This window comes from Cryptomeria japonica, chromosome 2, assembly GCF_030272615.1.
Source record: "Cryptomeria japonica chromosome 2, Sugi_1.0, whole genome shotgun sequence".
Taxonomy (NCBI): domain Eukaryota; kingdom Viridiplantae; phylum Streptophyta; class Pinopsida; order Cupressales; family Cupressaceae; genus Cryptomeria; species Cryptomeria japonica.
In genome coordinates, this window is record NC_081406.1 from 146,320,426 (window position 1) to 146,333,566 (window position 13,141).

Below are 13,141 nucleotides of genomic sequence, written 5' to 3' on the forward strand. Positions count from 1 at the left end.
TGGTTTGCAAAGTATATTCTTAGAAGGAAGGAATTGATTATGAGGAAATTTTTTTTTCTAGTTCCCAGACTTGAAGTTGTTAGACTGTTGCTTGCATATGCTTCTTATAAATATTTTAAGGTATATCAGATGGATGTCAAATCTACTTTTTTTAATGGTGATCTAGAGGAAGAAGTTTACATTGAGCAACCTAATGGATTTTCATTGTCAGATGATGGAGACATGGTATGTAAATTGAAGAAATCTCTTTATAGATTGAAGCAAGCCCCTAGAGCCTGGTATGCTAGATTAGATAAATATTTGTTGAAATTGGGATTTACTAAAGGTGTTGTTGAATCTGTATTTTAAGACTGAGAATGAATGATAACATCCTAATTGTTGAAGTCTTTGTTGATGATATTATCTTTAGAGGTGATGATGACATCAGTATGAAGTTTTACGATGATATGGAGAAAGAATTTAAGATGTCTATGATTGGTGAGATGAAAATTTTCTTAGGTTTGCAGATTGCATAGACTAAAAAAGGTATATTCATATCTCAAACTAAGTATGAGAAGAAATTTTTGAAAAAGTTTGGGTTAGATGACTCCAAACTGGTTGGGACTCCTATGGTGACTGGTTGTAAACTGTCTAAGAATGATTAATATCTGAAAGGCTAATTAGACTTTGTATAGATCTATGGTTGGTGGACTACTATATCTTATTCAGACTAGACTAGACATTATGCATGTTGTGTGCATGGCTGCTAGATATCAAGCTGATCCGAAAGAGAGTCATGTCAATGTTGTTAAGAGGATATTCAAATACTTGAAGGGAACTCTGGACTATGGTCTATGGTATCTAAGGAATGATGATTTCATGCTATGTGCTTACACTGATGTTGATTGGGCTGGTGATGTTGATGACCGGAAGAGAACTACCAGTGGAGCACTCTTTTTGGGAAAGAAGTTGGTTTCATGGGCTAGTAAGAAACAAGATTCAGTGTCCTTATCTACTGCTAAAGTTGATTGCATTGCCACTGCTAGTAATTGAACTCATGTAGTTTGGATGAAGAAAATGCAGAAAGATGTCAGGATCATCTATGATGAGCCTACTTTCATTTACTGTGATAATTCTAGTTGTATTAATATGTCAAAGAATTCAGTGCAACATTCAAAGACTAAGGATTTGTCAATCAAATGTCATTAATTTAGAGAGCAAGTCAGTGAAGAGAAGGTGAAGCTGGAGTATGTATCTACAAGGGAACAAATTGTTGATATTTTCACTAAGCCTTTAACCACATATACATTTGTCTATTTGAGATACAAGTTAGGGGTATCCACCCCTCTTTATGAGAAATAGATGCATTGAGTTTCATAAATCCGATGGATTTCAGAGCCTTATCCTTTTATCCCGATTGATGAGTTGGTGTTGCTCCTCTGCTGGAGTAGTCTATTTTTTGGGAGAGAGATTCATGTTTCTATTTTGGGGAGAGAGAGTTTGGTTTTTTATTTTGAGATCTTTGGCATTTTTGTCAAAGGGGGAGATAGGTCATGTTAAAAACTGCTTTACATATCTTGATTTGAGGGGAGTTTCTTGGAGATATCTTCTTTCTTTGCACTAACTGTTTTTCACATTCATATGTTGCCATCAATGCCAAAGGGGGAGATTGTTGGATATTGTTGGTCATTGTTGCTACTAGGATATGTTTTTGTCATTTCTTTCAACATATTCCTGTGTATTTCTCCGGTGTATGCAGATTGGGAAGATCTTATGATCTAGTTTTGCAGTGTTGTTTTGTTGATCATTGTTTTCCAGAGTTCAGTATTTTCTCTGGTATAATCCGGTGTGATCAGATCTTGTGCTGAGATTTTGGGATATTTTTTGAATGGTCTTGTGTATCTTCATTTCAGATGGACCATGATTTGGTACTCCACAAGTTATCTTTCTTCGTTACAATTGCCGATTGGTTGTGTTTTTGAGCTTTCAGATGTTGACCGATGAAGATTTGAAAAGTGGCATTGGTGCAGCTATTCTCGATTATTTTAACATGCTTGCTAGTTTTTCCTAATCATTTTCTATTTATTTTGGTGATATGAATTGATTGTTATGCAATTTTTTGATGGTTTCATCAATCGGTATTGATTTTTGTGTTATGCAGTTTTTGTTGGTGGTGTAGCATGTTGTGGTTGATCTTGGTGTGATTTCTAGTGGAGTTGTGCATTTAGGAATTTGAATTAAGTACATGATATGCTATGTAAATAATTATATTGTTTCGGTGGTCAATCTTTGTATCATGTGATGTAATTTTATAATTGAGGGTTGAGGATTTAGCCGACCTTGTTGTCAAGGTTAATGAATTGTATATATAGGTGATATATTCATGTAATTTGGGTGTCGATGTTGTGTCTGCATTATTAGAGAGTGGTGTATGTGTGAACAAGTGATCTATCCTTCAGTGTTGTGTACAGGTGAGATTGGTTTTGTAGAGAAGACAATTGTGCTTAACCAGAACTATAATCAAGCATTTGGAGATGCTATTCTTTCAATTCATTTCTTCTAGATTGTAGTCTGAATCTTATTGTAAGGCATTACCCATTGTAATATTTTCACATACTACTATAGAGTATCATCTTACTGTGGGTAGGTTCCCACCATGGTTTTTCCCTTAACCGGGTTTTCCATGTCAAAAATCTTGGTGTTGTGTGTTGTGCCTTCAATTTTCTTATATGTCTTATTGATGCAGTTTATCAGATCTATTTTTGGTGATTAAGTTTCTCTATCCAGTGAAGATTGATTCACCCCCCCTCTCAATATTTCTTCTTTAATGTTGCTAACAAAAGATACTCAGGATCATAATCATGAGAATTCTAATAATAGAAGACTATGTGTTAGATTTGATGACCATACTCAAGGTCATGCTTACAATACCAATTATACACATGGTCATGATACATACAATCACCCAACTCCTAGTGCAGCTCATCATAATAACATACTAAGTGGTTCATATTGCAATTACATTCCTCCACCACTTGAACACATATATTAACAATATCATCCTTACATGCAATATGTACGTCCTCCTCCTCCCAGTGGTTCAAGAATGGGGATTGCTCAAAGAGACAAAGAACCACCTAGTCATGATTTGCAACAAGAAGTTAAGAAATTAAAAATACCAATGGAAAGTATGTGAACACCTGTAAAAAATATATGATTGAGGATAATTATCCTTATCCTTATGACAAAAGCATGCCTACATCATCTTTTCCTCCTCACTTTGTGGTACCTAAAATTGATAAGTATAAAGGAAAAGAAGATCCAAAGGCACACATCAGAGAATTTTGCATGACTTGCGTAGAAGTTGCTACAAAGGATTCTTGTTTGATGAGACTTTTTCCACAAAGTTTAGGTGGAAAAGCAATGGAATGGCTTTTTTACTTATCACATGGAATCAAATCATGGGATGAATTGGAAGAGGCCTTCATAGAAAATTTATCATACAACATTGAGTGTGAAGTTTTAGTGACAATGTTGTGCAACACTAAAAAATAAAATGGTGAATCTTTTTCATCATTTTTACAAAGAGGGAGAGACTTGGATATTCGATGCCCTTGTCATATTCCACAAAAAACAAATTGTTAAGATTTTACTCAAAATGTGAATAGAGACATTGGATATGACCTTCATAAAGCATTTTTGTCTACATTCCAAGATGTTATTGGAAAATGTCACTCTATTGAGAAGGTCCTCATTGAGAATGACACTATCAAGATATTTAAAGAGAAAAAAGATGAAGGAAATATGAAATACAAACCCCAATTTTGGAACAAGAACAAGGATACTATCAATGATGGGGTTGTTGATGCAAATATGGTCAAACCAATGATAAGATTTATAGGTTCTAGCTCATATAATAATCAAGTAAATACCTAAAGAGCACCAAGACCTCCAAGGAATTACACACCTTTGGGGGAGCCAATTGAAAGTTCATTGAAGAAGTTGGTCATGAATAAGATAATTACATTACCAGACAATAGACCATTTGAGCCAAGGGTAAAACCTTCATGGTGGAATGATAATCAATTTTGTGAATATCATAAGAGAAAGGGCCATAATACTAGCAATTGCCATAAATTGAAGAATCTCATTCAAAATCTTATTGACAATGGCACAATTGAAGTTGAGGGTCACTCTTCTGATGAATAACAAGTGACGTTTAAAGACCTATTTTCAAAACATGATAAGGGAAAATTGCCTGAGACAAACAATAATGCCAATTACACTAATGTAGCCTTTGATTAAACTGTTAATCATATCATTGAATTGGACAACCATGTGTCTACCATAACCATAAAAGGAAAATCCCCCAAATGCAGTGTCACTACTCAATGGGGTAAAGTTACTTTACAAGGTTCTACATCCAAAACAATTTAATTGTCCAACAAACAATATGACCTTGTATACCAATTGGAAAATCCACTCACTCTCATTTTGATCATTGAACTCTTGTGCATTTCACCTTCATACAAAGCCATTTTGGACAAATCTTGCAGGATACATTTGTTCCTACCAATCTAAATGTTGTCTAGTTTCAAGCCATGGTGGGGCACTTTTCTACCCCTCATTGCCTTACATTCACATAAGCATATGAAACATCTCAACAATAGTCACACAATGCACCACTTTACACTGAAGCTTTCCTTTATAAACACTACATAAAATGAGTCTTGATAGATGGAGGATAAAGTCTCAATATTTGTACTTTGAAACTTGTCTTAGCATTGGGATTCCCTAAAAAATGCTATGTAATCTAGGAAGAAGATCACTATAAAGGTAGATGGTGATGAAGAACATTACTCAAAAGGAATAATCGCTCTACCTCTTCTAATTGGGCCAATAACAAAGGATGTGGTATGCCAAGTCCTTGATCTTGATCTCACATATAACATACTTTTGGGACTACCATGGATACATGCAATGAAAGAAGTGCCTTCAACATTTTATCAATGTATCAAGTTCCCACACAACAAAATTGAAGTCATGGTTAAAGGTGATCTAAACCCATACATATGTTATAATAAAATTTGACCTAGACCAGAGACAATAGTCCCCATATATTGGGAGGCTAATCCATCTTCAACATATATTTATCTTGAATCACTAAAAGCTTTCTCTTTAAAGAAAGAAGAGCTCAAAGGAAAGTTCAAGGATGAAGGAATGGGAAAATACAATCTAAATCAAACCATATAATTAAGGCAATTAATGGAATCCCCTAAGATTTATGGTAGACCACATCCTTCAAAGAAGACATCACCAATAATCATAAAATGGGATCCCAACACTTTCCAAATATGGGGTGAAATGGAAGAAGAAGACATTTGTAAGATGCTCTACAAAGAACCAAAATAATATCCTAATCAAGAAAACATCATAATACTGATTGAAAACTATGGAAAAGGCTTTAAGTTCTTGCAAAAGATAGGATATGATGGAAAAGGCCCCCTTGGACTACAAAATAAAGGCATTGTGGAACCACTACAACTTGAGCTAGTGCCAAAGAAATAGAGAACTAAGGGACTTGGTTTTTAACCATTAAGGTTATGTGGTCTTGATTCTCAAGAAAAATTGCAGATTACTTATCATTCTTCCACCAATTAAAAACAAGAAGACAACCATTTTTTAGTAGACTCAAATGGATGGGAATGGGGAGCTGATAAATCATCCAATGACCATGAGCTTTCAGAAACCTTCAAAGAACTTGGCACACCCACAGACGAATAAAAGTTTAGGGAATTATCCAAAGTTGGTCAAGCATCATCAAATTATACACCCCAAGACAAGAAAGATAGTAGTGAATCATAGATAAATAATTCTTGGGATCTTGAACCCTCTATGTCTCGAGGCTCTAGGCGAAAACTGTGAAAAGTGAGAACTCGTATTAATGAGTGTGCTTCTAATGATGTCAATTTTGATTTTCTTATGATTGAGACTGATGGGGAGAGTAGGTTAGCAATGACCCTGATGACTTCATTGACACATCCAAAGAATCTCGTGCCTTTACCCTTACACCTATCGAATTTGAACATATCGATGGCCTTCCCCTCATTCACCCTCAACTCATTGACTGTGACCAACAAAGACCTCCACAAATTGACACATTCCAAAATGATGAGGCCTTCATTTATTACTGTAGACACCTAAAATTCATATTTAATTAATTTAAGCCTATCAACATAATTAATTGACTTGATTGTGATATCCTTATTCCTCTTAGAATCAATTAAATCTAATTTGATTAATCTTGTCACTATTGTCCAATAATTAATTTATCAAATAAATTAATTATTCCCCTATTCTTCTAAAGTCCCCTCCAATAATTATTTCCTATAAAACCACTCAATTAATTAACCTATTCATGTGATTCCTACAAATCACTTTTTCCGAATCCCACTCAACCTAACTAATCCTTCTAGAATCTCTCATAATCATGCTTATCATTATCCCTCAATTTTTAATTCCCACTCATGTCACATCAACATTGAGCCTCTCAAAGAAATTCAAATTTCTTTGAATCCCTCAATGTATCCTTATTTTGGAATTTTTAATTCCTCATGTTTGAAATTCAAATTTCTCCCCCCTTTTTCCCAAGGAATTTTATATTCCTATTTATTTTACCATGGCATACTTGATCCATGCATTCATAATCAAATCAATCTCAACCCTTCATAATCAAATCAATCTTGGCCCTCCATTGGCCTTCTCCAATCTATAAATTGGAGCCTATTCTCCCATAAAATCATCCACTTCTAATGCATTGTCATGCTGCCTATTTCTTCTCTCATCCTATTCATAATCCTCTATCAAATCCATGCATCCTTAATCTTTCAATCCAAATCCAATCCAACAATCAATATATCTTGTTGATCACAAAGGAGAGCATTCCACATCCAAATCAAGCAAGCAACACATCAAGTGGAGCATCAAGGGCACATCCTTATCATCCACTTCATCAAGCTCAATCTGAAGGAGAAGATAAAATAGCAAGGTAAAAATGATTGCTTGATGTTTTTTAGTGTTTTCATGCTTATTTCATTGTCATTTTGATCATTTGACCTTTCATCTCATTTTCCCCTCTTCAATTACCTAGGCATAAGAGATGATCTCCCTCTAGCAACCATAAAGAAGGATACACCATTGAACTCAATAGCATGGCATACTTTGGAGACGGTGCCAAAGCTTCTAGTTACAAAAATATTAAAATAAAAATAAATGATGTGTCTTTTAGTAAAAACCATACCGCAACACTTTCTAACCATAATACAGTAAAAAGAAATGATACATTTGATAGTGAAAACTCTCTAAGGCATCAAAGGATGGAAGGTATAACACCCTCCCCATGAAAACATATCAGTAAAAGTCATCTATGTTGATTGAAGAGATCATAAAAACAAACATTGGAACTGAAGAAGTATCACATAACATCTTCCTCACTCAATCATTGATAGAAATAGGGTGACCTAAGTTCACAAATTATTTAAAGATAGACAAATTTTATCCCGATTTAGTTATGCACTATTTAATAGTAACTCAAGGCACCAAACCAATTAAAAAAAGCTACGAAAGATGAATCCATAGGTGGCATTATTAGTGAAAGTCAAGTTTGAAAAGTTATTGGATGTTGGCTTCATTAGACCGATTGACTACCTTGAATGGATTTCCTATCTTGTACCAGTTGGTAGCATAAGGATATGTACTGATTTTAGAGACATAAATAAGACTTGTCCAAAAGATGAATTCCCATTACCAAACATTGATTTGATCATTGATCTTACAACAGGCCATGCTATGTTGTCACTTATGGATGGATTCTCGAGATACAATCAAATTAGAATAACACTTGAAGATCAACACAAGAGAAAAATCACTTGTTCATGGGGCACTTTTTGTTGGAATATCATGCCCTTTGGATTGAAGACTGTGGGCGCCACATATTAGAGAGCCATGAAAACAATATTTCTTGACATCATGCATGTCACCTTGGAGGACTATGTTGATGACCTATTAGGAAAATTAGTTACAAGGGAAGGATATTTGGATGTTCTAGCAGTAGTATTTGATCACTTGGAGAAGTAGAAAGTTATATTAAATCCTTATAAATATGTCTTTAGAGTGACCTTCAAGAAACTTCTAGGATACATAGTGTAATGTTGGTGAAATGTGAATGAGAGATCAAGAGGAAAATTTTCCCTTTCCCTCTAAGGAGAGATGAGAGTTTCACTATGGATTTCCCTTCAAACACTTTTTACCTAGTTACATTCAGAAGAGGAGAGGAGAATTTACTAGATTTAACCTTCAAAGATGAAGATTGAATTTTGAATGAAATGGGAATGATAAGTTGATCCCCTCTTCGTTATTTGAAATGGAAAGGAATTGATTGAATTATGTAGTGCAAAAGTGATAAAGAACTGATTATAACTTGAGATTGGATTATGGGATGAATTTGTACACCTGGATCTAGCTATAATATGTCAAGACAAAGTTGCCCTACGAATTTGAAGAAAAGTTACCTGGACCTTAGCGGGAATGTACATCGTCCTCCAAAATATCCACGAAATGAAAAGGGTTTTTTCGCCTCTGCAAATGGATCCCAAATCCGAAAGTACAACTGCGCACTTGCAACCTACACACATAAAAGAGAGGAAAATGGGTTGGGATTGGGGGTTTTCCTTTAGGTCAAACCCCAATTTTGGAATTAACCAAGTAATGAAAGAACGTACTTGCAAGTAGTTGTAAATGAAAGATTAAATTGTAAATCACCTCAAGGGAGGTTGTGATAGAAATGTTGATATAAATGCTTGTGTGGAATTGAATGTTGGAATCAATCTCCTCTTCATTGGTTGAATCCTTGACTTGAATGCAACACCTAGCCTTGAAGGGAGACTTGAGAATTCTCAATGCTGGAAAGTAATGCTTGAATGCTCTCGAATGCCTGATCGCTTATGCAACTTGATAAACTCCAATCTTATCCAACTTTGAATTATACAAATGAGATGACAAATTCCCCTTAAATATATGTTAGTAGATTTTATTTTCATCATAGGCCAACATCGGGGGAGTTTCCAACCCAATGCACAACCAACAATGCATGCTCTAGGAAGGTCTTGCCCCAAAACAGGGCAGGGACAGGGGTGCCATGCCCGTATCCTGGGAGGACAAGGGTGCCACACCTCTTTCGTAGGGGGATAGGGGGTCCCATTCCCCTATCCTACCCCTCTCTCTAGGGCAGAGTGCAGACAGGGTGGTGTGGAGGCTAAGGAAGAAGCAAATTCAAAGGGTTGAGCAGTCTCTGGTCTCCGATCAGGCTAGAGGATTTGATCTCGCATGCATGAGGACCCTAATGCAGTAAAAAATTGCTAAGGTTGCAATTTTATAACACTACACATAGTATCACAACAAGGCATTGAATAGATCTAACCAAAGTTAGGACAATTTTAGAAATCCCACCTCCTAATAACATTAGTCAATTAAGCCCATTGCAAGGAAATCTCTAATCAATTTGTAGATTCATAGCACAACTCACAGATAAGTGTCATCCATTTCGACACTTGCTTCACAAAAATATAAAGTTTAAGTGGGATGACAAGTACCACCAAGATTTTTTCTTGCTTAAAGATTATCTCATGAATCCACCAATTCTCATGCTAAAAATTCAAGGAAAACCATTGTTACTCTACATATCAGCAACAATGACAAAACTGGGGGCACTTTTGGCACAACAGGACCATGAAGGAAAAGAACGAGCAATTTACTACATCAATTGCACATTGGAGGGATATGAGTTAAATTACACTCTAATTGAGTGTGCATGTCTTGTCGTATTTTTTTCATCACATAAATTAAGTCATTACATGTTAACTCATAAAAACAAATCTCGTAGCAAGAATTGATCCATTAAAATATCTACTCAACAAAGCAACTCTTAGAAGCAGGCTAGCTAAGTGGGTAATGATGTTGAGTGAATTCAACATTAAGTATGTTGGTGCAAAGCCATCAAAGGATAAGTCATTGTAGATCAACTTGAAGATGCACCAATAATCGACGATACTCCTCTTGTATCAGAATTTTAGGATGAATCTATCTTCACAGTGACACAATCAAAATTATGGCTGCTATATTTTGATGGATCCCTTACACAAAATAGAGTAGGAGTAGGCGTACTCTTCTTCACACATCAAGAAGATTATATATCTAAGTCATATTGGTTATCCTCCCTCTATACAAACAATATTGAAAAATGTGAGCCATTAACTATAGGTCTATGGATTACAGTTTAGTGGAAGATCTAAGAACTTCACATTTTTGGTGACTTTCAATGTGTGATCTATCAAACCAAATATGAGAAACTAATGTCTTACAAGAAAATGGTGGGTGAATTCAAGAAGTACTTCACAAAGATAGTCTTTGAGCAGATAGCTAGAGAAAACAACTGAGCTGCAGATACAATGGATACCATTTCCTCCTTGACTGATATTCCATAGAATACTATTTTTTGTGAGTTCTTGGTGGATAATCTTTTGGTCCCTGCATATGAGATCACTTCATCTGAATTAATATGCATTATTGGTCCCAATTCCCCTTGGTATGGTGAAATTTTCACTTACCTTGATGATAACACCCTTCCACCTGATCTTGCCAACAACCAATGTTAGAAACTTATGAAGATCGGTTATTGATGGCCCACAATGAAAAAGGATGCATATTAGATTGTCAATAAATGCAAGCAATGCCGGATTCATGAAGATCTAATACATGCACCAACACAAAAACTTCAACCAATCACCACACCACAGCCCTTTTGTCAATGGAGACTCAATCTCATGAGCAAGATTCACCCTTAATCCTTTAATGGCCATAAATTCATTATCATAGCCACTCAATATTTCACAAAGTTGATTGGATCCGTTCTCCTCACCCAAGTAACCGTTAAGTAGATTGCAACTTTTATCCTTAATTACATCATTTGTCGATATGGTGTTCCCCTTTTCATCATAACATACAATGGGTATCCCTTGAAAAATCAAGATGTTCATGAGCTTTGTGATCGATTCCATATTCAACATCTCTTTTCCACTCCATACTAGCCCTATGGTAATGTTTAAGTTGATGTGTCTATTATTAGAATCCTTAAAAAGACAGTTAATGAAGTTGGTCGAAATTGCCACATCCAACTCAATCTCATACTTTGGGCGTATTGTATAAGTTTCTAGACCCCTACTAGAGCTACCTCTTATTCACTTGTCTATTGTGACAAAAAAAATATTGCCCATTGAGGTCAAGTTACCATCTTTATAGGTCTCCTTACACGATCTTATACATGATGAAGACTATAGGGTCTCCCACTTGCAAGATTTAGAATTCCTAGATGAGTGTCAACAAAATGTATTGAATCACCCTAAACAATATTAGTAATGCATGATCCGCAGTTATAATCACAAGGTGAAACCTTGTACATTTGAGGTAGGTGACTTGGTCCTAAGAGAAAACCCCAAAAATCAATAGGATAGAGAGAAAAGGGGCAAGCTTGAACCAAATTGGCTTGGGCTTTACATCATCAAAACAATTATGGCTTAGGTACATATCAATTATTAATGCCAGTAGGAGAACCATTAGATGATCCTATCAGCAACATGCACCTTTGCAGGTTCTACACATAAGTTTTTTGGGAATCATATTAAAAAACTACAAACAAAAAAAATGATGAAAAATTGGAAAAAGTAAAAAATAAATTTGTCCAATGGTGAAAACCACTTTACTGGCATCTTGGGAAAGTACCATGGTGAAAACTAGGTTATCAAGCTCATGTGTAGGGATTTTTGCTCCTCCCTCCTTCAGGACTCAATATCACCCATTTCACTATACACACACTCACTTCCTACCAATGCATGATAAAATTATTCGTCCCCATCATAACTTGTCATTGATCTACCTATGGTCGGTTTGCCATTCATAATAAATCCTTGTCACCTTTTACCTCATCTATAATAAATCAGGTCCTATCTATAACTGGGAGCATGTCCTAAACCTAGTGATGGAAGTGGATCTTTGGCATTATGTCACAACCCTCCTTTATCACTTTTTTTGATTTAAAATACAAAACTTTATTTATACTCTTTGGATGAATTATTGAATGAATATTGTAAGGGAATAAAATTAATAAACCACACACACATGGAAAATGCATATATATTTTAATTAGTTATTTAATTTCCCTCACCCAAATTAAGGCACATGTTGTAGGAGGAATAAGAAGCTTCTAGAGGTTTCTCCACCTCCTTGCATGTAACTCCTCCCACTAAGCCCAATTAATTTGCATGGAGGCCAAATTAGGAGAGAATCTCTATTTTTTCAATTAATAATTAGGTAGTGGGAATTTGAAATTTCTTTTATAAAATAGGTACAAGTTTCAAAAGAAAAGTTAGCTATTCCATAAGAAATTCTGCAATTTCTCCTTTGTAGTCCATTTTTCATTGCAGCCAAGGTTTTGTTGGGAGGATTTCTCTTCAATTTGGAGGATCAAAGAAGACTCTACACCATTTTCCAAGCATCCAGGTTCCTTCAAGCTTAGTTTTGTGCATCTTATTCTTGTTGTAGATTAGATTAGATTAAATTATTTTATGAAAATGAAATTCATTTGTGAAATTAGTTTTCAGATTTTTATAAGAATTAGATTAAAATGTTTGATAAAAAAAAAATAGATTAAATTGTTGATTCATTGTTTAGATTCTTGATTTTTGGAGTAGATTAAAATGTTGATAAAGAGTAAAATAAATTGTTGATTCATTGTTTCAGATTTTGATAAAATTTAGTTTCAGATTTTGGAGTAGATTAAAATGTTTGATAAAAAGCAAAATAAATTGTTGATTCATTGTTTCAAATTTTTGATAAAATTTAGTTTCAGATTTTGGAATAGAATAAAATGTTTGAAAAAAAAAAAGTAGAACAAATTGTTGATTATTAATTTCAGATTCTTGATAAAAAGGAAGTAGATTAAATTTGCTTGATAAGAATTAGATTCACTGTTTTTAAAAATTTAGATCCAGATTTAAATTGTTCCTCTTATTAGATTTTAGATTGATTCTTGCTAATTGTTATCTAAATC